Genomic DNA, 22,471 nt, shown 5'->3' on the forward strand with positions numbered 1-22,471 from the left:
TAATGGTAAGATAATGATATAAAGCCCAATTCTGCAAATTTTACATATGTGAACAGCCCTTACTCATTCAAATAGTCCCATTGATTTTATAGGATTACTTGCATGAGTAAGGACTACGCAAGTAAAAAAAAAGGTTAATTTTTTACATGAGAAGAATAGGATTCCATAAGTAGGGAATGTGTTATACTGGCTCCAATCCTGCAAACATGCACACAATAGTTTTATTGAAGTTAGTGTGGCTACTTCTGTACTTCTAGTTGAACACGTTCATAAGTGCTTGCAGAATCAGAGCTTCAGTTACTTTGTTTCATAAATGATCCCCCCCTTTTTAAAAAATATGAAATAATCTGGCCAAATGTAGGAGGGGGAAAAGACATTTCCCAAGAGTAGCAGTGAAGATTTAGTCTCTCACACAAAAAAATTACATTTATATAGTTCCTTTTATCACAAAGAATCCCAGAGCATTCTAAAAATTATACACTGAGGATGTAGACGTGGTTATGCGTATTCCCATTTCTCACTGCTGCCACTTGGGAAAAAAGGGTGGGTTGGACAGAAATAATGATAATAAAAGAACTAGAAAAAGGCGTGAGGGGATCATTGCAAAGTTTTTGCATATTTACCATCATTTTCCTCTTCCCTTAACGGGAACATTAAATGTAGCCAACTTTGAGCTGAAGTGTGGCACATGGGAACACAACACATATGTTTAGGACAAGAAGTGAAGAATAACACATGCCATTGAATCAACAAGATGTATTTTAGGTAGGCAGAAGGTAACATGCCTGATCCTGCAAACACTTATGCATATTCTTGAATATTGCACATAGTCCCACTTCAAATTAAGTCTGTGGATAAATGTCACCAGGATTGGGGCCTCTATTTGGACTTTGATATTAGTATTTCTCTTGTGAGAAGTACCATGTAATTTTTAATGGGCACAAGCAGTCTGGAGTTGGACCTATGTCTCATCCCAGAGATTTGATTGATTGATTGACATTTAGAGAAGTGTTTAATGCACAAATTATGAGTCAATAATGTAATACAGTTGCAAAAAAAAAAAAAAGGATACATAATTCTGGGCTGTATTAGCAGGAATGTTGTAAACAAGACTTGAGATATAATCCTTCCACTCTGCTCAACACTGATAAGGCCTCAACTGGAATACTGTGTCCAGGTCTGGGCACCACACTTTAGGAAAGGTGTGGACAAAGTGGAGAAAGTCCAGAGGAGAGCAACAAAAATGATTAAAGGTCTAGAAAACATAATTTATGAGGGAAGATTGAAATAAAGTTGGCTTTGTTTAGTCTGGAGAAGAGAAGACTGAGAGGAAACATGATAACAGTCTTCAATTACGTAAATGGTTGTTATAAAGAGGAGGGTGATTTTTTTTTTCCTTATCCATTGAGAACAGGACAAGAAGTAATGGTCTTAAATTGCAAGGGAGATTTAGGTTAGGGATTAGGAAAATTTCGTAACTAGAAGGGTAGTTAAGTACTGGAACAAATTACCTAGGGAGGTTGTGGAATATCCATCAGTGGAGTTTAAGTAAGGTTAGACAAACACCTGTCAGGGATGGGCTAGATAATACTTAGTCCTGCCTCAGTGCAGGGGACTGGACTAGATGATCTACTGAGGTTCCTTTCAGTTCTACGTTTCTATGATCCTATGATTACTCTAACCATGCTGGAATCATGGCTAGAAAAGAATGCAGAGGGGAAAATGCTATATGTATTGATTCACTAACACAACTTCATGCTCATGTAGGTTTTCCGTAAGTGTCCCATTAATGTACTGGCCCTATGCTGGAATGTGAGATTTGATGGGCTCAAATACAGAGAAATTTTGTTGTAAGGACTCAAGCATCTTGTGCAAAGCTTTCAAAATGTAAGGTAAGAGTGTTCTATCTTTGAATTTCCTGAGTTTATGTTGTAATTTTATTATTAGATTAGCAATAGGACCTGCTTGTGCCACTGTTTGGTTGAATAATATTTAATTGCAGAAGCAATCCCACTGAACTCCTTGAAAGAGTGGCACAATAAACTCAGGCCCAGATCTTCAACTCCTATTGATTTCAATGAATTGGGTACCTCAATCCTTTGAGGATCTGGGCATCAGTTATTAAATTTCCTTTATTTTAACTTGGAGGAATACTCAATTTCCTTCCCCTTTAACCTTCCCTTTAAAATCCTGAATGAACTACCCCAGCGATCTAGGTAAGAAGATCTCTGAAGTTCATTAATTCAACTCATAACTGGCCAGAAAGTTTGAAGTTTGGGCCAATCCCACCACAAAAGCTGAGAGTGTTAACAAGATAGAATTTCTAGTCTCTGCTGGCCTGAGAAGCAAGATGCCAAGTCTTGTGCATAGCAGTGAATGGCCTACAGATGCTGGGCCAGCCCAAGTTTGCAACTTCAATATTCACAAAGTGGAGCTGTTCTAGCTAATGATTTGATCATATTATTTTGGAACAAAGTTTTAAAATTTTCATACACAGATCAAGTAACTGCATGTTTAACGGATCTTTATTTGTAGACAAAAATTACAAGTTTTGCCCATTGCATTTTGTAGATACAAGTTTAGAGACCAGTTTTGAAAATTTTGCCCTGTACTAGGACTGGGTGAATAATATGCAACTTGGTAATTTCTGTTTATTTCAATCGTATGAAATTTTTAAAACTTTAATTGTTACTTGCTTAAACTTAGATTTAATCAACAGATTGTAAGGAACAAATCTCTCAAAGAGCACTTTGAAGAGTTTCTGAAGCTATTTTACAAAATCAAAATTTCTGCCACTTAATTTGTTTTCAAAATACCACAGGTTACTGTACATGACTTACCAGATGTTTTATCTTTTTAAAGATTCAAGTTACATCTGAGTTATAAATAATTTTTTAAAAAGCCACAGCCAACTCAAGTTTTGGATGAAATATGGCTAGATAGTAGTTCCTTATACAGTAAATTTAACAGAGTAAATGTTTATGGTTGAATTATAATTTTCTGAAGATCAGAGATGTAACAGAACTAAGATCATGTTCTTAACACTGTATATGAGAGAGTTTTTAAGCAGTATCTAGTCATCTTTTAACTCCCCCCCCTCCCCATTAATCCTCCAAAAGTATTTAATTTCTTCCCAGTAACAAAAATATTTTCAACATCATGGTCCACTTGAGCAAATGTTAATCTTCCCCATAGTTCAGCATATGTTGTAGATGCTCTGCACATCACTACTGGTGTCTGAGATTATCAATATTGCTTTTCTAATCAGTAAAGTTAGTAGCAATAAAACCTTGGCATTGGTAGGAATAAAGCCAAATGTACATTTCAGTAATTAATTTTGTGGCTATAAACAGCTACATTGTATTCCCACTGACAATGACAGGGAAGCCCTAGCCTACCCAGCAATCACACTTTCCTCTTGTATGTATATCTATATATCTATATAACGAAAAGCATTCACACCTGAGAACTCCACAATGGATTCACTTGTGAAACAGAGCAAGATGAGAAAGATGTGTTCGGTTGTATATTTCTCAAATCAAGCCCTTGCCTTTACTTGGGCCAAATGATGAAAAACACAATCCAGCTTCTTTTCTCCCCAGCAGTATTTAATTACCTCTAAGGCCTGTAGTAAAAGCTTTGGCTCATTGACTAATTGAGAACACTTGCCTTAGTTTGCAATTAGTAAGAATATCCCCTTTTTAAATATGTCCTTATACTCTTCCATGGAAAGGTGGGTTTACCCTTAATCAGCCAAGATCTTAGGAACTGCACAAATTAAAGTATATGCAGGTTATCTTCTTGCTTTAGGGGATATTCACCACTGTCTGTGTTCTTGTAGAGTAATAATGAGATACCATAACCAAACAGTAGAAGATGCATGTCAGATGGTTCTCCAATAACATTAGGGGAGAAAAAAGCAACTGATGTATGGGATATTGAAGGCAGATTAAGTTGTTAATGTATATTAGTATATTCTTAATTTCCTTTTAATTGAAAAAGACATATTGACTTTAATTAGAACCATTTCACAGGAACTGTCAATTAGCACATGTCAAAGTAGTTAATTCAGAACAGAATTGTTTTAATTAGGGTCTGCTTTCCTTTAACTGTGGGGCCAATGAAATCAGCCTTTCCTTATCAAGGTTTTAAATGTCTCTAAGACATACAATACAAGTGTAGTCTCTTATCTATTATTAGAAGCCCATATGGATAACATTAAAATGATGATGCTGGCATTGTTCATGCAGCACAAATCACAGTTTCCTTTATTACAGTTTGAAAAAAAGATGGCTTTGAACAAAGACCATTTTAAATACACAGATTTATCCTACTTTTAAGAGACTACAAAATTTATGACATACATGTTCACATGTAAAGTATTATTTAATATGTCTGCTCAAATAAATGGGCCTAGTCAAACATTGTGTGTGTTCTGTCAGCCAAAGACACATAAAACATTGTCAAAGCATGCAGTAATATTTTCCCCTTAAATGAACTATAATCAAAAAGAGAAAACAGTCTCAGCGATTATTTTGGCCAATATAAAACCAGCATTGTTAACTTTCATTGCATGCAAAGATGTAACACCGATTGCTAATACAGTGGCTGAAAACACTAGTGAGCTAATGTGATCTCAGTAATCAGACAATCTGAGTCTTGATTTTTACAGTATAATTTCTAAATATGTTTGAGGTGACTGATGTACCTTGATTCATAGCTGACGCAAGTAAGGCCCTCCATTTTTGTCTACCAGCAGGCGCTGTGAGCTGTAGTATTGGTATACCATCAAGTAAAAGAACAGCAGAGGAAAATATATCGAAAATGTAAAAAGAATTAATATGAAATCTAGACTTAGTTTTATCATATGAGGGTTAGCCACTGTTTTACTGACCTACATCAATTGAGGATTACAGAGATTAGTGAAAGGAATACTTAATAGCTGAACTGTGGATTCCAAAGAGGATTATCTGGTAAGATATTTTATGTATCCTGATGCTTTATTGAACTTATTAAGGGCCTGATTAACTCAACAATAAGAGTAACATCATTTTCCAAAATGGAGTATGATATGAGTATACTAAAATTAAAAGTATACGTCATCTAGTATGTTAATCATACTGTATTCTTGTACTGGAACTATTTTGGTATATGAACTGTAATACAAATTGCAGGAAGCCTTCTGATAAAAAACACTTAGGTATGATTTTTACAAATCCTGGAGAAGTGGGTGAACTTTCACTTGACAACCTCTTGAACTGAATAACTGGAATTCTACTAAAGCCTGGGTTTTCTGGAGATCACTACAGAATCAAAAAGAGCCTCTTCAAACACTGTAGTTAACTGCTTATCATTCTATAGGAGGTGTAGTTTGAGCACAACTTAACAATTGTATCATTACTTTTTATGTTACCTATTTACAATTATATGTTAGAATAAGACCCTTATATTCATTCATTAATCCTATTGTGGCCCATTTTAAATCTCTACTTATCAGTTTAAATACTTACCATAATTTAGAATTCTTTTTTAAGCAGATCTAAGGCACATTGGCATTGAAATGCATAATCCATCCTCTTTTATACTACAGCAGAAACAATGCTTTGGATTCTGAACATATAAATTTGCTTGCATATAAATATTATGTATTTCAAAAAATAACATATCTGTATCACACATGTTTTAATATCACTCTAATACCCGTTGTGGATATGAAGTTTTGGCATACTTACAATATAGCTATGCGGTGTAAAGCAATAGTCATTGCCATTACCATATTCAGATCATTATGACTGTAGGAAACTATATTTTATAGTCTGGAAAAATTAGGCTTAAAACTAATCAGTCACCACAACACCCTTGAGAGGTAAGCAGTAACATATTCTTATCCCTATTTTACAGATGGGACAACTGAGGAAGTTAAAGAGAGAAATGACCTACCCAAGTCACAAAACAAGTCAATCCAGGAGTAGAACTCAAGAGCTTTGGCTCACAGCTCCACATGCTTACTTTGGACCATGCTACCTTGCTGCCAATATACTACAGTAATAACAATTTACTGCACATCTCAATAAAGTGCACTATGTTCTGTGTACTTAAGCAGAACAATGCATTTTTTTCTCATTAATACTAAGTCTATTTGTTGCTCAGCAGGACTAATATTTATACATTCTGGATCTTGTGATGAAGTAGTAAGCTCTGATTTCAGTTAAATCTGACAGGTTCTGATAGCAAAATGTCATTATAGAACTTCAAAAGCACTTGCTCCATAGCAAGATCTTTACAATTATCTACATAATATCTTTCAACTCCTGTTGGCTCCTTGATCTTCTGTGGAAATCCCAACGCCTCTGCCAGTTTTGGTTTATGAAAAGTTGACCATTAAGGCATAACTATTTTAAAAAAGATATGCCAAAATGTTACAAGATTTTACCCAGTTTGATATCCTTTCTGGAATACGCACTTAATAAAAATTGCATTTTTACTAAGTAATTGGCCATATGAGTCATGTGCTATTCATGTATTGTTCATGAATCAAACCAAGAGCCATTTAAAAATGACTAGCATCAGGAAAACTTAATAGCTTTTCAACAGATTATTTAAATGACTGTAGCTATGATTTCTAATAATTTTTATCCAAACAGCAAGGTTTTAGTAAGCTGTGGCAGGACTCTCTCCAAAAAGAGTAACTTTCTGATTAAAACCTTTTGTTACTGGATTTAAGAAATTAAAGAAAAAAGGGGAACGTCTGAGTTATGTATGCATCTGTCAAATCCTGGATCTTTATAGTGTAACAATTTGACCAATCACAGGTAAAAGAACTGGTGGTTTGGGAGGGATATATTTCACTTTATGAATCATAGCTAATAACGTAGTTAAGTACTTTCTGAACAGGCACTTCCTGCAGACTGACCAATCTGTAGATTGTGTTCCTAGTAGTTTCTGGTGCAATAGTTTGGCATGCATGATGCATTTGGAGAGTGATTTGCCAGCATTCCAGCAACATATGCAACTTTAGCTGGGATTTCTTATTACAGATTAGCACCATTTCGAATTCCTTGATTGGTTGATTGTCTATACTATAAAGCCAGGTGTATTTCACAGCATCAGCTATATTCACCTATTTCTTTTCTTGTTGTTGTGGTTTGAATCCTTGATCTGATTTTGCCAATGGCTACCTGGCCTCTCAACACAGTGTTGCTTTTCAGGAATATTTTCTAATAATGACAACTGTAGTTAACATTTATATTTATACTGTACAATTATACTTAACTATTTAAAATTTCAAAAAGATGCAAAACATTCATTAATTTGACAAATAAAATCACTATGGGGTAGACAAATAGGATCATTATCCCCATGTTATAGATGAGGAAACTGAGGCTGAAAGATTAAATGTCTTGCCCAGTGTCACATGGGAAGTCTAGTGGCAGAAAGAGGGTTAAACTGAAAGTTACCCCTTCTAGGTGCATTTCTCGAGACCAGGGTCTCTCATATTTGTTTAATAATATAGACCACATCTTAGTAGAGGGATTCACTTGTGGACTCCTCCCTTCTCACTCAGGATCCCATGTGATCTTAACTGCAGAAATTGTTTATAAAGAAAAATAGTATTAGGAAAGTGCCAGCCTGATGTGACCAGCCAACAACTCCCCGGTCATCAGCAAGTACTCTGTGGACCACCAGCAGTTCACTGATCACAGTCTGAGAATCACTACTTTAGCACTATATCTTGAGTTTTATTACTCTAGGTCACATTGACTCGTGGTACAGCAATGTTAACTAATCCTTTATTAAACAATTCTCCAAGCACAAATAAAGCATTTGGGTTGTTAACATACATAAGTTATATTAAAGAAGGTTTCAGATCAGCACATTGTATTTTGTAGCAAAGTCATAAAATATGCTAACATGATAACATCTAATGAGGGAAATGTTACATGCAGATGTCTGTTTGCCTATTATCCCATAAAATGACTGTATATTTTTATTTATATGAGTAACATCAGACACAAATGTGTTACCATAAATGCATTCATTTAGGAAAAAGTATAAACACAATATGAATCTAATATATATGTAAAACTGTTTTAAAACCTGATATTTAATGTTTATAAAAAGAATAAAGATGAAAAAAATGTCCATAATTACATTTTTTTTGTTACTCTTGATGAGACAAGAAATATAGGTTCTCAGCTGGCACATTATTTCTGATGTGGCAGTGAAGTAAAATTTGTGCCTAACATCATGTATCCTTTACATGATGCAAAGGAATATAATTTTATTTTTGTTGTATTTAAAGGCTCTGTCTAGGCACATTGGCCACCAATTTCATTTCTACTGCAGTGCATGGATAGCGAAGTCACATATCCTTAAATTAATGCAAAGGGCATAAGAAAGAAAAGAGAAAGTATAATTTTTGTTGTTGCTGTTGTCATTTGAAATTTCCATAGTGTCTGTGCACATTGGGCACCATTTCATTTTTATTGCACTGCACTGATAGCAATGTCACATATCATTAAGTTAACACCAAGTAAGTAAAAAAGAAAAACAGAATTTTTTATTGCTACTACTGTTGTTTGAAATTTCCATATTCTGTGTACGTAATTTTTGTGGGGAGGAGGAAGTACCAGAAACTTTAATATACAACATAAACAGTTTGATTCTTTATTTTGTACTGCTTCATGGTACAGTGGCTAGGAATCCAGTGCTACCTATATGGCCTATGCATGGGATAAGGATTTGGAAAACCGAGCCCCACATCAGGAAAATAAAAACAATTGCATGCCCCGACTCAGGCATGTATTGTTCCTCTCCTGGCTAGTCCTGTGTACCCCAGGGAGGCATGCCCCACACTTTGGGCAACACTGAGTTAATAAGTGATTATCCAATTCTGAACCCAGTTACAACTGCCAGTAAGGCAGCATTAGCAGCTAGGTTTTTCAGTACAGTGAATCCAGTACCAACAACTGTCTCTGTATATGAGCGCAAAATTGGGTCCTTTATCTAATCTTTTAATCATTTATGTACTGTGTCTAAGGCCTGGTCTACACTAGGCGTTTATGTCGAAGTTAGCGCCGTTACATCGAATTAACCCTGCACCCGTCCACACCGCAAAGGTATTTAGTTCGACATAGAGGTCTCTTTAATTCGACTTCTGTACTCCTCCCCGACGAGGGGAGTAGCGCTAAATTCGACATGGCCATGTCGAATTACGCTAGGTGTGGATGGAAATCGACGCTAATAGCTCCGGGAGCTATCCCACAGTGCACCACTCTGTTGACGCTCTGGACAGCAGTACGAGCTCGGATGCTCTGAACTGCCACACAGGAAAAGCCCCGGGAAAATTTGAATTTGAATTCCTTTTCCTGTCTGGCCAGTTTGAATCTCATTTCCTGTCTGGACATCGTGGCGAGCTCAGCAGCACTGGCAACGATGCAGAGCTCTCCAGCAGTGATGGCCGTGCAATCTCAGAATAGAAAGAGGGCCCCAGCATGGACTGATCGGGAAGTCTTGGATCTCATCGCTGTGTGGGGCGATGAGTCCGTGCTTTCCGAGCTGCGATCCAAAAGACGGAATGCAAAGATCTACGAGAAGATCTCTAAAGACATGGCAGAGAGAGGATACAGCCGGGATGTAACGCAGTGCCGCGTGAAAATCAAGGAGCTGAGACAAGGCTACCAGAAGACCAAAGAGGCAAACGGACGCTCCGGATCCCATCCCCAGACATCCCGTTTCTACGAGGCACTGCATTCCATCCTCGGTGCGGCCGCCACCACTACCCCACCAGTGACCGTGGACTCTGAGGATGGGATAGTGTCCACGGCTGGATCCTCGGACATGTTAGCGGACGGGGAAGATGAGGAAGGAGATGAGGAGGACGAGGCAGTCGACAGCGCTCACAACGCTGATTTCCCCGACAGCCAGGATCTCTTCATCACCCTTACAGAGATCCCCTACCAACCCTCCCCAGCCGTTACCCCGGACACAGAATCTGGGGAAGGATCAGCCAGTAAGTGTTGTAAAAATCTAAACATTTATTTGTAACAGAACAGGAATATTAACAATTTAAAAAATGGGTTTCTCATGATTAGTTTGATTAGCTTAACGGTTCAGTCATGGGCAGTGCAACTATTGAAAAAAAATCTAGCAATGTCCGGTTTTGCATGATTGTCCTGCCCAAGCCGCTCTACTGGTTAGTCACTGCTACAGCAGCTACAGTAAAATGCGGTCTATATGTCCGGGGATGGAGCAGAAATCCTCCTGTGACATCTCGAGGAAGCTCTCCTGGAGGTAATTGGAAATCCGCTGCATTAGGTTCTTGGGGAGAGCGGCCTTATTGGGTCCTCCGTAGTAGGACACGTTGCCACGCCACGAGACTATCAAGTACTCTGGAATCATTGCTCTGCACAGCATGGCGGCATACGGCCCTGGTCTTTGCAGGCTTTCCCGGAGCATTCTCTCTTTCTCGCTGTCAGAGATCCTCATGAGGGTGATGTCGCTCATGATGACCTGCTTTGAATGAGGTAGGGGAATGTTAGTGTTGGGACTGCTTTGCCGTTCCTTTACAGAACTGTAACCGCTGGTTTGCAGCCACGCGGTGGAGGCGGGAGAGGGGCAGCCGAAAGGGATCGTTCCCGGGGACAGCCGCGAGGGTGTGGGACAGGAGCAGACTTCCTGCTTGCCGAATTGCTGGCAGCAGGGACTGACATTGATTTCAATGTGAAATGAGGCCATTGCTAATATTAAAGTTTTAAGCTGCCACAAGTCTACGGCTTACCATGTCTGCCTGCAACAGAAATTCCGTTGTCCTGACACGGTTCTCAAATGTGCTGTGCAAGACCCCAGGCACTGAATGCGAAGGCCGAGAATTCGACCTTGTGCTGAGTGCGCATGTGAGAGGTGCTGTGCATGGTCTTGTTAACAGAGAAAGACTATGTTCTTTGTTCACAACTACATTTATCTTTCTGAGGAATTCACTCCCTTTTTCCCATTCCCACAGCCCCATCTGCGACTGTCTCACAACCTAGCCTGTCATCACACTCCCAGAGGCTAGCGCGGATTAGGCATAAGAAGAAGAGGACACGGGAGGACATGTTCTCGGAGCTTATAGCCTGCTCCAGAGCCCAGGCAGCACAGCAGACCCAGTGGCGGGAGAACTTGACCCGAATGCACCAAGCCAACATGGATCGGGAGGAGAGGTGGCGTCAGGAAGACCAGCAGGCGACTCAAACCCTGCTTGGACTAATGAGGGAGCAAACGGACACGCTCCGGCGCCTTGTGGATGTTCTGCAGGAACGGAGGCAGGAGGACAGAGCCCCGCTGCAGTCCATCTCTAACCGCCCTCCCCCGCCACCAAGTCCCATACTCCCCTCACCCAAAGTGCACAGAAGGAGAGGCGGCAGAGTCCCTGCTAACTCTCACTCCACCCCTGCAGAGAGCTCGAGCAGCAGAAGGCTCTCATTCCCCAAAATTTGACAAGTTCTTTCCTTCCCGCCTGACACAAGCCCCCGTCCAAGTTTCACTTTCCCAGTTCCATGTTTGGTTGATAATAAAAAATACGTTTCTGTTAACTACTGTTTCCATCATGTTCTTTTGCAGGAGGGGGGGATAGGGGGTTGGTAATTCGACAGGACAGTCACCTTTGGCAGGGTATATAGTCGGGGGCAGGCACAGCAGCAGGGCACATACATAGTGCAGTGATGCAGTGACTAGTTACCCTGGTTAGTCTGGGAGGTTGTTTTCATGTTATGTGGTGGGGGGTGGGTTGCTCTGTGACTTTGTGGCAGGGGAGGGCAGTTACAGATCTTAAGCGGCGGTCCTTAGGCAGGATCACAGAGCCACACAGCAGGGGATCTGTAACCGTCCTCCCCCTGCCACAAAGTCACATAGACCCCCCCATACACACAGTCCCTATCAGGAGGGGTGACAGGCTCCGTTGAAACAACCATCCCACCGCAGCGGAGCCTGTCAATCCTTGAGTTTAGAAGCTGCATTCGCGCCACTACAGTACACCCGCTCCGCACCACAGTCTGCGTCCCAGTTTTAAAAAATTCCCGCGAATACAGTATTAAAGAAAACGGTGTGCTTTAACAAAGTAGAACTATTTTTATTTTGAAATGTGTGTTGGAAGTGGGGTGAAGGGGGTATGTAACTGGATAGGATAGTCAACATTAACTGGGCAAAGAAATGGGGGCAGGTTTAGCTTCTCAATACACAAACTTTAAAGTCACAGGTTACCCTGCTCACTCAGGAACTTTGCTTTCAAAGCCTCCCGGATGCACAGCGCTTCCCGCTGGTCTCTTCTAATCGCCCGGCTGTCTGGCTGTGAGTAATCAGCAGCCAGGCTATTTTCCTCAACCTCCCACCCCGCCATAAAGGTCTCCCCCTTGCTCTCACAGAGATTGTGGAGCACACAGCAAGCTGCAATAACAATGGGGATATTGGTTTCGCTGAGATCACAGCGAGTCAGTAAGCTTCTCCATCTCCCCTTGAGACGGCCAAAAGCACACTCCACCACCATTCTGCACTTGCTCAGCCGGTAGTTGAAGAGTTCTTTTTCAGTGTCCAGGGCGCCAGTATAGGGCTTCATGAGCCAGGGCATTAGCGGGTAGGCTGGGTCCCCGAGGATGACTATAGGCATCTCCACATCCCCAAGAGTTATTTTGTGGTCCGGGAAGTAAATACCTTGCTGCAGCCGTCTAAACAGACCAGAGTTCCTGAAAACACGAGCATCATGAACCTTGCCCGGCCATCCCACGTAGATGTTGGTAAAACGTCCCCTGTGGTCCACCAGTGCTTGCAGCACCATGGAAAAGTAGCCCTTTCTGTTAATGTACTGGCTGGCCTGGTGTTCCGGTGCCAGGATAGGGATGTGAGTTCCATCTATGGCCCCACCGCAGTTTGGGAATCCCATCGCTGCGAAGCCATCTATGATCGCCTCCACGTTTCCCAGGGTCACTACCTTTGGCAGCAGTACATCAACGATTGCCTTGGCTACTTGCATCACAACAACCCCCACGGTAGATTTGCCCACCCCAAACTGGTTCGCGACTGACCGGTAGCTGTCTGGCGTTGCAAGCTTCCACAGGGCTATGGCCACTCGCTTCTGGACAGTCAGGGCTGCTCGCATCCGGGTGTCATTGCGCTTCAGGGCAGGGGACAGCAACTCACAAAGTTCCAGGAAAGTTCCCTTCCGCATGCGAAAGTTTCGCAGCCACTGGGATTCATCCCAGACCTGCAGCACTATGCGGTCCCACCACTCAGTGCTTGTTTCCCGTGCCCAGAATCTCCTTTCCACGGCATCAACATGACCCATTGCCACCGTGATGTTCTCGGCGCTGGGTCCCCTGCTTTCTGAGAGGTCTGTGCTACTCTCAGACTTCAGGCCATCACCGCGTTGACGTAGCCTCCTCGCCTGACTTTTCTGCATCTGCCTCAGGGAAAGGTGTATGATAAGTTGCGAGGCGTTGAGAGCGGCCACAACTGCAGTGATGGTTGCAGCAGGCTCCATGCTCGCAGTGCTGTGGCGTCCGCGCTGTCACTGACTAGAAAAGTGCGCGAACTGATTTCCCGCCGGCGCTTTCAGGGAGGGAGGGCGGGAGTGATGGACGGATGACGACAGTTACCCAAAAGCACCCTGGACACCTTTTTTTTACCCAGAAGGCATTTGCGGCTCCACCCAGAATTCCAATGGGCAGCGGGGACTCCGGGAACTGTGGGATAGCTGACCACAGTGCACCACTTCCAATGTCGACGCTTTCCCCGTTAGTGTGGACTCACAAAGTCGAATTACTGTCCTTAGTGTGGACACACACGTTCGACTTTGCAATATCGATTCCAAAAATTCGATTTAAGTAAAATCGAACTACTCTCGTAGTGTAGACAAGGCCTAACAATGGCTCTTCAGGATCATACAAAATTTAAAACTCCTAACCTTGGCAGTACTCTGTAGTGGTGATGTAACCTAGTGTACATTTTAGATGAGTCACCTGTAGAAAGGTAGAGTACCAGAAGCCCACCTTTTGTAAAAAAAAAACGGTACATTTATGCCCGTAAGAAATAGTCATTAGAAATAGACACTAGGCCAGATACTCTAGTATTCTGGGTCCTTTGTACTCTTTTGTGGTGCAAAACCAGCTGGATCTGGACAGCTGAGAATTTGTCCAGCATGGGGATGGCCAGGGACCAGGCCAGGGGTGATGGTGCCTAGGGATTAGACAGGGGTTAAGCTAGCAGGTAAACAGGCTAGCTGTGGGTCCTTATTCCTAACAGGGGGATGCTATCAGCTGGTGCAGACCTGGCATACTCCACTTCTGTGACATCCTCTTCCTTCTTGCATGTTGGGGGTAGGGTGTGTTGAGGGGGCTGGCTAGATCATATTGTGTCCTGGCAATCCCCAGTTGGTATATGTTCCCTTGGAGACCAGTGCTAACTGGGGTAGGTTAGAGAAGCCTCAGCAAGAATCTGGTTTGAGAGCCAGGAGGCCATATTTGCTTCTCTGCTGCACCAAGCTGACCTTTGGTGCAGGAGAGGATCTGGGCCATTGTATATTAACGCATGCTCAATGAAAAATATGTTTATGATGCAATGGCTTAAACACCCACTCATACATAAGGTTCCTTTCACTATGTCATAATAGGCTACATCACAATAAAACATGCCAACACATAAATAAGGTCAAACGAGATATCACTTAATTTCATTTTGAGTCTTGGGGAAGTCTCATCCTCTCCACCCCTTGCCACAGGATCCTTGTGTACATCAACAAATCTCTAGCTCCAGAACGTCAAACATAATGAATGAAAGAGAAAACGGTCAGAGCCACTCTCATAGGTCCAACCATTATACTGAATTAGGAGAGTATATTAATCCCTGGACTTGCTGCTCTTGGTTCTTTCGATTGTGTCTATGAAATGCACACCTCTCTATGCTCAGCCCAATGTAAGCCTTGGTTGCTAACTTGAGAAAAGTCAGTCATACTGTTGAACCCTACCAGCATTGGTTTTGGCTACCTGCCCATTCATCTTCCTTCTTTGCCTTGAGAAAGAGTTGTATGAGAGATAACAAGAGTGAAACTTTTTGTAGCTGGTGTTGGAAAGAGTGGGATAGTGCAGCAGTTTTGGAAGAAATGCTGGAGCAAGAATATGCTAGGAAACCCTGAACCAAATAGCAAGAAGAAAAATTTTGCTACAGTTCTGATTTGTAGAAACCACATTTTAACATCTTTCTTAATTCTTCCATATGTTTTTATTTGTGTTGTCTATTTTTCTCTTGGACCTTTTGTATTATATTTGCCTGGCCCAGAACATTTTAAGTTATGAAAAACATACTTACCTTGAAGCTCCACAAAATCATGATTTTTTTCCTCGATATTTTAACAAGTTCAATGGGCCTAATTTTTATTGCTCTGTGCCTTGTATAATCATTCATATTAATGTAAAATGGGTATACACACCATAATACTGATTTGGTACTGTTTGATATCCACATTGCACTGGTGTAAATAACTACACAAGGTGAAGGGCTATAGAAAATTGGGCCCAATATGTTTTGCAGGGTAAGTGACACGCGGCATACTTTCATCAAATTCTTCATGTATTGGGTTTTAGAGGGTATTTTGCAGTATATCAGACTACTTCCTGCACTTTAGTTCCAGTCACCACAAAGATCCGCATCAGACTGATTTTACAGTAGAAAGCATTAGCGGACAGAACAGGTTTTCTCAGTATGTTGAAACCATTGCCAAAATAAACTTCTAACAATCCACTTGCAATCTGAGCATTTCCTCGTCAATGGCACTATTTACTATATACTATAAAGTCAATGGAGTTTAATGACCATGGCTGAATTTGGTCCACCCTTTATCTGTAAAATCTCTAATTTACTTGTTATGTCACAACCAAGCTGTCATAGTGATAGTTTCAGTTACCAGTACTTCCTACACTAAAATTGCTCCATACAAAAGTCTGTGTTAGGTTTAACAGAGAATGGGGTAGACCACTGGCTTTGTATGAATTTGGGGTTTCCATTTAAACACTTGTCCTTGGGGGCCTTCAGAGCGTGAACTCTGCTGGCATGGTTTCTGTCATGCTGTCTAGAGTGACTCAAGAGCGAGAATGCCAACTTCAGGGCAGCAGGGCACCAACCCCAAAATGATGGTGAATTCTATAAGAACTCACCAACCAAGTAAAAGAGTGTAAATTCTTTAGGCACTATATAGCCTTAACATGAAGTCACTGACAGTTCCCTTGGGCATTTCGATACCAGGCAAACTTGACTCTCTGATAGGTGATTCCTTCCATCGAAAATCAAAACAATATTCAGGTTACTCCCAGTCCTAAAGGATCAGTCACTTATTCCAGGTTCAACTGAACCTAGCTGTCTCACTAAAGACAACACTTGTAGCCAATCCTGTATCAACTACCTAAAAGTTGATTAACTAGGTAAAAGAATTGAGTTATTTACAAGGTTAAAGCAGGTAACATACACACAAATGAGTTTCGTCTTAAATTCTAAATGATAATAGGAACTTCTATAACAAGCAAACATTATATGTCTTTTATGACTAACCCAAGCTAAAGAGTTGGGGATTCCTTGCTTATGCTTAGAAATCTTTGCCCCTCAGAGTTCAACCAGCATAGGAATAAAAAATTCTCCTTAACAGGCATTTTTATTCCCTTCCCCCGGTGTTCAAGCTGTGACAGGATGAAGACTTGGGCACTGTACCCTCTTCAGGGCTGTGTGGGAACAATCAACAAAGTCTCTGTTTCATAATGGTCATTTGGATTCCATAATCCTTACTGATGGGCAGGAGATAACTCCTTCTGTAGCAAACCAGCATTTTGCATTAGCTGAAATTTTTTCCTGTTTGGTGAATTGCATAGTTTCAGAACCAGCATTTTATAGAGCACAGTTATAGATCACTTATGTATTACCTTATAGCATGGGATATAGTGGTCACAAATGAGATTAATGCAGGCAGCAACTTACAAGCATTTTGTAAAGTCTAAACACTATACACACTGATATGTCAGTGGTTTTTAAATTTTTACCTCTTTCCAAATAATGTAGTGAATCACATACTCCTATTTGAGATAGGCTCATAATATACCTATGAAAACAGAAAAGAAGGTCTGTAAGGGATAACATGATGCATTGTCTGCCATTACAGGATTTTTCTTGCATGCTCCTTGACGAGGGGTACGTCTACCCCAATCTGAAACCACATAAGTCCAATACCTATCTTAACAATACTAACACACAAGTGACACAGATTGATTTCCAGTTATGCATTTGTTGCTGTTCAGTGAGGCTAGGGGCCATGGCATGAGCTGGCACCTGGTCTGCCAGCGTCACAGTTGCATCATACATTCAATGCCTCTCAGCTCAGAGATACTTCATTGGTACTTTTTAGCTTTTATTTAAATTTATACAGCTTGAATAATACATATTGGGATAATTCTGGAGTCAAAATCACAAATTTCTATTTCTTTGAATCAAGTGCAAGAATGCTTCTTTATGGCCATGGTAGCTATGTTACAAGCTGTCCAATTCACAGTCTCTGGAGTATATTTTTAAAATAAATCATTCAGTGTTGTGACCAAGAGCTTACTTTTGACATGGGATGGGCTGAGCAAATGTGTTGCTGATGTTCTATAAACAGTAGCATTTTGATGCGCTGACTCAATGTAGAAAATCATAATGTAGAAAAATAACTGTCATGCTGGGAGGAAAGAACAGCCTTGTTTGCTTCCATTATTCTTTGTTCAGTGGCAAATTAGTCTCTGTAAGTCAAATCCTGCAGTCCTTACTCACTCCTTACTCAGGCAAAACTATCTTTTAACAACAGTTTTTCCTGAATAAGGACCTTAGGATTTAGCCTTATGTACTGAGTTCATTTTTCCCTCCTCATAAATGCATAGTCTTATTGAAAAAGTAGTAAATATATTTTTTCATCAGATTAATTCTAAATTAATTAAAACCATTCAGTCTGGTAATCTTTATTGTAAAGTTATATTTAATACCTATTATGAGATTAAACTAGTAAAATATCTGTCATCCTAGGAAACTTCAGTTATAAAATAGTGGAATTAAAGCAAACATTCTGATTAACTAACGATGGCATCAAATAGTGTCTAACAGCAGAGAAGAAAGCTCAGAATAAATCTATTAGCACTGGGCCAAATCTGAAAGTCTTTACTTAGTCTTTAAAATTACTACAGTGGATGTTTATCTGAGTGAGAACTGAGTAAAAAGTGAGTTGTTAACCTCAGTATTTGATCTGATATTATTAACGTTTGTTGCTGATTAATTATGTATATTGTTATTGCAATTGAACAGCTCATGTAATTGCTATAAGGTGTTCTATAGTGTGTGGCTATGATGCAATAGCTGCATTTACAGGTTCATTAAAAAGTTTTTGGCTTCAGTTGATTAAAATAATGGCAATTTTATTGAATCTTATTGCTTAACTTCCTAAGTTACAGTATGTAAACAAAGCAAAGTATGATGAATCATCTCTGAATTTTTTGAGAAAAATGGCATCCCCCAAATAAAACAATATTTTAACTATATGACAATTAATAATAATTAATTACAACAATGTATTTATTTGAGACACGTTCATATATTTAACAGAAAAAATAACAATGATTAACCAAATGAGGTCAATTATAACATCCAGCAAAATAGTCAGTAAACCCAGATAGGAAAACCAAGTTAAAAGACAACAACAGTACCTCCTCCCAAACCCACATATAATGTGAAAACAATATTACATAAAGCTTCTAAAAAATAAGATAAAAAACAAAACATCTTCGGTCATGTCTTGAAAGGTGCCAGATAGATGTGATGTGGTAGATATTCAAGGAGAAAACACTGCAAAGATGTAGAACTTCAACAGAAAATGTCTTGCTTGTTTCTTGGTGAAGATTATCTTTCAGGACATTCAGTATTGTAGGTTTAACCTGCTGAGTCAACAGCAAGCCCTGTGACAGGGCATGGGGCAGCAGGCTGGCCCCTCGGGAAACTGGAGCTATTTGTTTTTGGATTTTGTATACTTAAAGTTCATCTTTAAATTTAATTGTATTGATAAAAACACATTTGATGGATTGAAACTCTATGGCTGATAGTCTGTAAAGATTCTGTGGTTTTCCTGGGCTCTGCACCCATGAAAGAGACTTCCTATTTGGAAGGGATAGTTTTATCTCCTTGCCAGTCACAGAGTCACAGTCCTTGCCATATTTCCTGGGTGTCACCTAGTTTGATCACTATTCTGTACATAGTAACCTCTGTATCTTTTTGGTGACTAAGCATATTGGCCCACAGTTACTATGCTCTCCTTGGTGCATTCCAGAGATCAGACAGGGAGATGAAGAAAAGTCTCCGCACTGGAATTAATACATGTCCCTGTCCCACCAAAATTTACTGATTAGAAGGATGGCCAAAGGATTTTACAACCAGTGATGGGGGAATCCCTCCAACACAACAAAAGGAAAAGGGGACGACCTGATGACACCAACGTATTTTTCTTTCTTGCGAATCAAACACTGCCAAACTATGTGACTGCCCATTCCTCCATGTGTGGCCATAAAAGGAAATTAATAACCCTCTGGATTGGAAGAAATGTGCACTGAATATATTCCTTTTGATGGGGCTGAGATTTGGGAATTGTGGAGTGTGTGTGTGGCATTTACAAGTCTGTAACTTGCTATTGCAGAACAGGACTTTGATTTTTTTTTAAATACTCCTATGTTTTAGGCTTCTGCAGTAGGCTAAACTTTCTGCTAAAGAGGTTGGGTTTGACTGATTTTCAGACAGATGTTAAAGCATAAATCTTTAGCATCCAAATGAAAGGACATGAGAATAATAGTTAAATATTTGGGCTAGTGCTACATCTGTAGTTCCCACAGTTGCTAAAAATAAAATAAAAATAAAATGAAATAAAGTAAAAAGATATATAAATGCCTCAGACCCACAGCACAACACCCTTCAGAAGGTGTTTTATATGAATAATGGACAGATTAAAACTCTGATCTCAATCCTGCAGTTTTTTTACAGAAAAAGTCCCACTGAAGTAATTTTGCTTGAGGAACGATTATAAAATAGTGCTCACTATTTGCATGACATATAGAAGCATTTTATTGGGTAATAGTCACCAATTTTTTAGACTACCTGGAAAACAATAACATTCATATAGGATATCCTTTTCAAATGCCTTTTTTGCAACAAGTTAAATTTGAACATACCCCATTAACATACACCAAAACACAGTTATACCCATTGTGACAAAGTTCCTCCTCTATCTTGGTGGGTCCTGCGCTTATTGGCAGATTTTCGTGCCTCAGAGATTCACCATGTGGGTTGGGGAACAGCCCAGAGATCTTCCCCTCTGGGAGAACCCACAGTCCAGGTCAATTGGGAGATTTGGGGGGAACCCAGGCCCGCCCTCTACTCCGGGTTCCAGCCCAGGGCCCTCTGGACTGCAGCTGTCTATAGTGCCTCCTGTAACAGCTGCATGACAGCTACAACTTCCTGGGCTACTTCCCCATGGCCTCCTCCAAACACCTTCCTTATTCTCACCACAGGAGAATACCTCCTGGTGTCTGATAATGCTTGTGCTCCTCAGTCCTCCAGCAGCACACCCTCTCACTCTCAACTCCTTACGCCTCTTGCTCCCAGCTCCTCACACTCCCACCACAAACTGAAGTGAGTTCCTTTTTTAAAACCCAGGTGCCCTGATTAGCCTGCCTTAACTGGTTCTAGCAGGTTCCTGATTACTCTAGTGCAGCCCCTGCTCTGGTCACTCAGGGTATGTCTACACTACGAAATTAGGTCGAATTTACAGAAGCCAGTTTTATAGAAATCGGTTGTATACAGCCGATTGTGTGTGTCCCCACATAAAATGCTCTAAGTGCATGAAGTTGGCGGACCGCGTCCACAGTACCGAGGCTAGCGTTGACTTCCGGAGCATTGCACTATGAGTAGCTATTCCACAGTTCCCGCAGACTCCGCTGCCCATTGGAATTCTGGGTTGAGATCCCAATGCCTGAATGATGCAAAACAGTGTCGCGGGGGGTTCTGGGTACATGTTGTCAGGCACCTCCCCCTCCGTCAGAGCAACGGCAGACAATCGATTTGTGCCTTTTTACCTGGGTTACCTGTGCAGACAACATACCACGCCAAGTATGGAGCCCGCTCAGCTCAGCTCACCGTCACCATATGTCCTCTGGGTGACGGCAGACGTGGTACTGCATTGCTACACAGCAGCAGCTAATTGCCTTTTGGCAATAGATGGTGTAGTATGACTGGTAGCCTTCATCGGCGATCTGGGTGCTGGCAGACGTGGGGCTGGCAGACGTGGGGCTGCATTGCACACAACAGCCTTTTGGTAGAAGATGGTATATTACGACTGGTATCAATTGTCATTGTACTGCAGTGGCTGTCAATCATGGGCACCTGGGCAGTCTCGACGATGATGGCTATCAGTCGTATTATGCTATTTTCTGCCAAGCGCCCAGTATTTTCTGCCAAGCACCCAGAAGATGCCGAGGGCTATCAGTCATGCTGCACCGTCGTCTGCCAGCTTAAGATGTAAAAAATAGATTTGTTCTGTATTCATTTGCTTCCCTCTCCCTCCGTGAAATCAGCGGCCTCCTAAACCCAGGGTTTTGAGTTTAATCTTGGGGGGGGGGCCATTCTGTGTGACAGTTGTTTGTGTTTCTCCCTGATGCACAGCCACCTTTGTTGATTTTAATTCCCTGTACCTGTACGCCATGTCGTCACTCGCCCCTCCCTCCCTCCCTCCGTCCGTCAGATACTAGTTTTGTGCCTTTTTTCAGACCAGACGCCATAGCAGTGGGATCATGGAGCCCGCTCAGATCACCGCGGCAATTATGAGCACTATGAAGACCACGCGTATTGTCCTGGAGTATATGCAGAGCCAGGACATGCCAAAGCAAAACCAGGACCAGCCGAGGAGGCGATTGCAGCACGGTGACGAGAGTGATGAGGAAATTGACATGGACATAGACCTCTCACAAAGTACAGGCCCAGCAATGTGCAAATCATGGTGTTACTGGGGCAGGTTCATGCCGTGGAACGCCGATTCTGGGCCCGGGAAACAAGCACAGACTGGTGGGACCACATTGTGTGGCAGGTGTGGGACGATTCCCAGTGGCTGCGAAACTTTCGCATGCGTAAGGGAACTTTCATGGAACGTTGTGACTTGCTTTCCCCTGCCCTGAAGCGCCAGAATACCAGGATGAGAGCAGCTCTCACAGTTGAGAAGCGAGTGGCAATAGCCCTGTGGAAGCTTGCAACGCCAGACAGTTACCGGTCAGTCGGGAATCAATTTGGAGTGGGCAAATCTACTGTGGGGGCTGCTGTGATTCAAGTTGCCAGGGCAATCAAAGACCTGGTGATATCAAGGATAGTGACTCTGGGCAACGTGCAGTCAATAGTGGATGGT

At 41.3% G+C, this 22,471-nt stretch overlaps 1 long non-coding RNA gene across 4 annotated transcripts in view; it reads left to right on the forward strand.

Annotated features, from left to right (window-relative positions):
- The window catches only part of LOC128839816 (uncharacterized), a 60,974-nt gene extending 52,817 nt beyond the window's left edge, over positions 1-8,157 (forward strand). For 2 of the 4 annotated variants that reach the window (XR_008445530.1, XR_008445531.1), the window contains exons 4-6: positions 1,768-1,892; positions 4,757-4,973; positions 5,902-8,157. This is a non-coding gene — a long non-coding RNA (uncharacterized LOC128839816). The remainder of the gene's footprint in view (positions 1-1,767; positions 1,893-4,756; positions 4,974-5,901) is intronic. The other 2 variants (XR_008445532.1, XR_008445533.1) reach the window with 2 other exon arrangements.
- Positions 8,158-22,471: the final 14,314 nt, after the last annotated feature.

This window comes from Malaclemys terrapin, chromosome 6 (genome assembly GCF_027887155.1).
Source record: "Malaclemys terrapin pileata isolate rMalTer1 chromosome 6, rMalTer1.hap1, whole genome shotgun sequence".
Classification (NCBI taxonomy): Eukaryota; Metazoa; Chordata; order Testudines; family Emydidae; genus Malaclemys; species Malaclemys terrapin.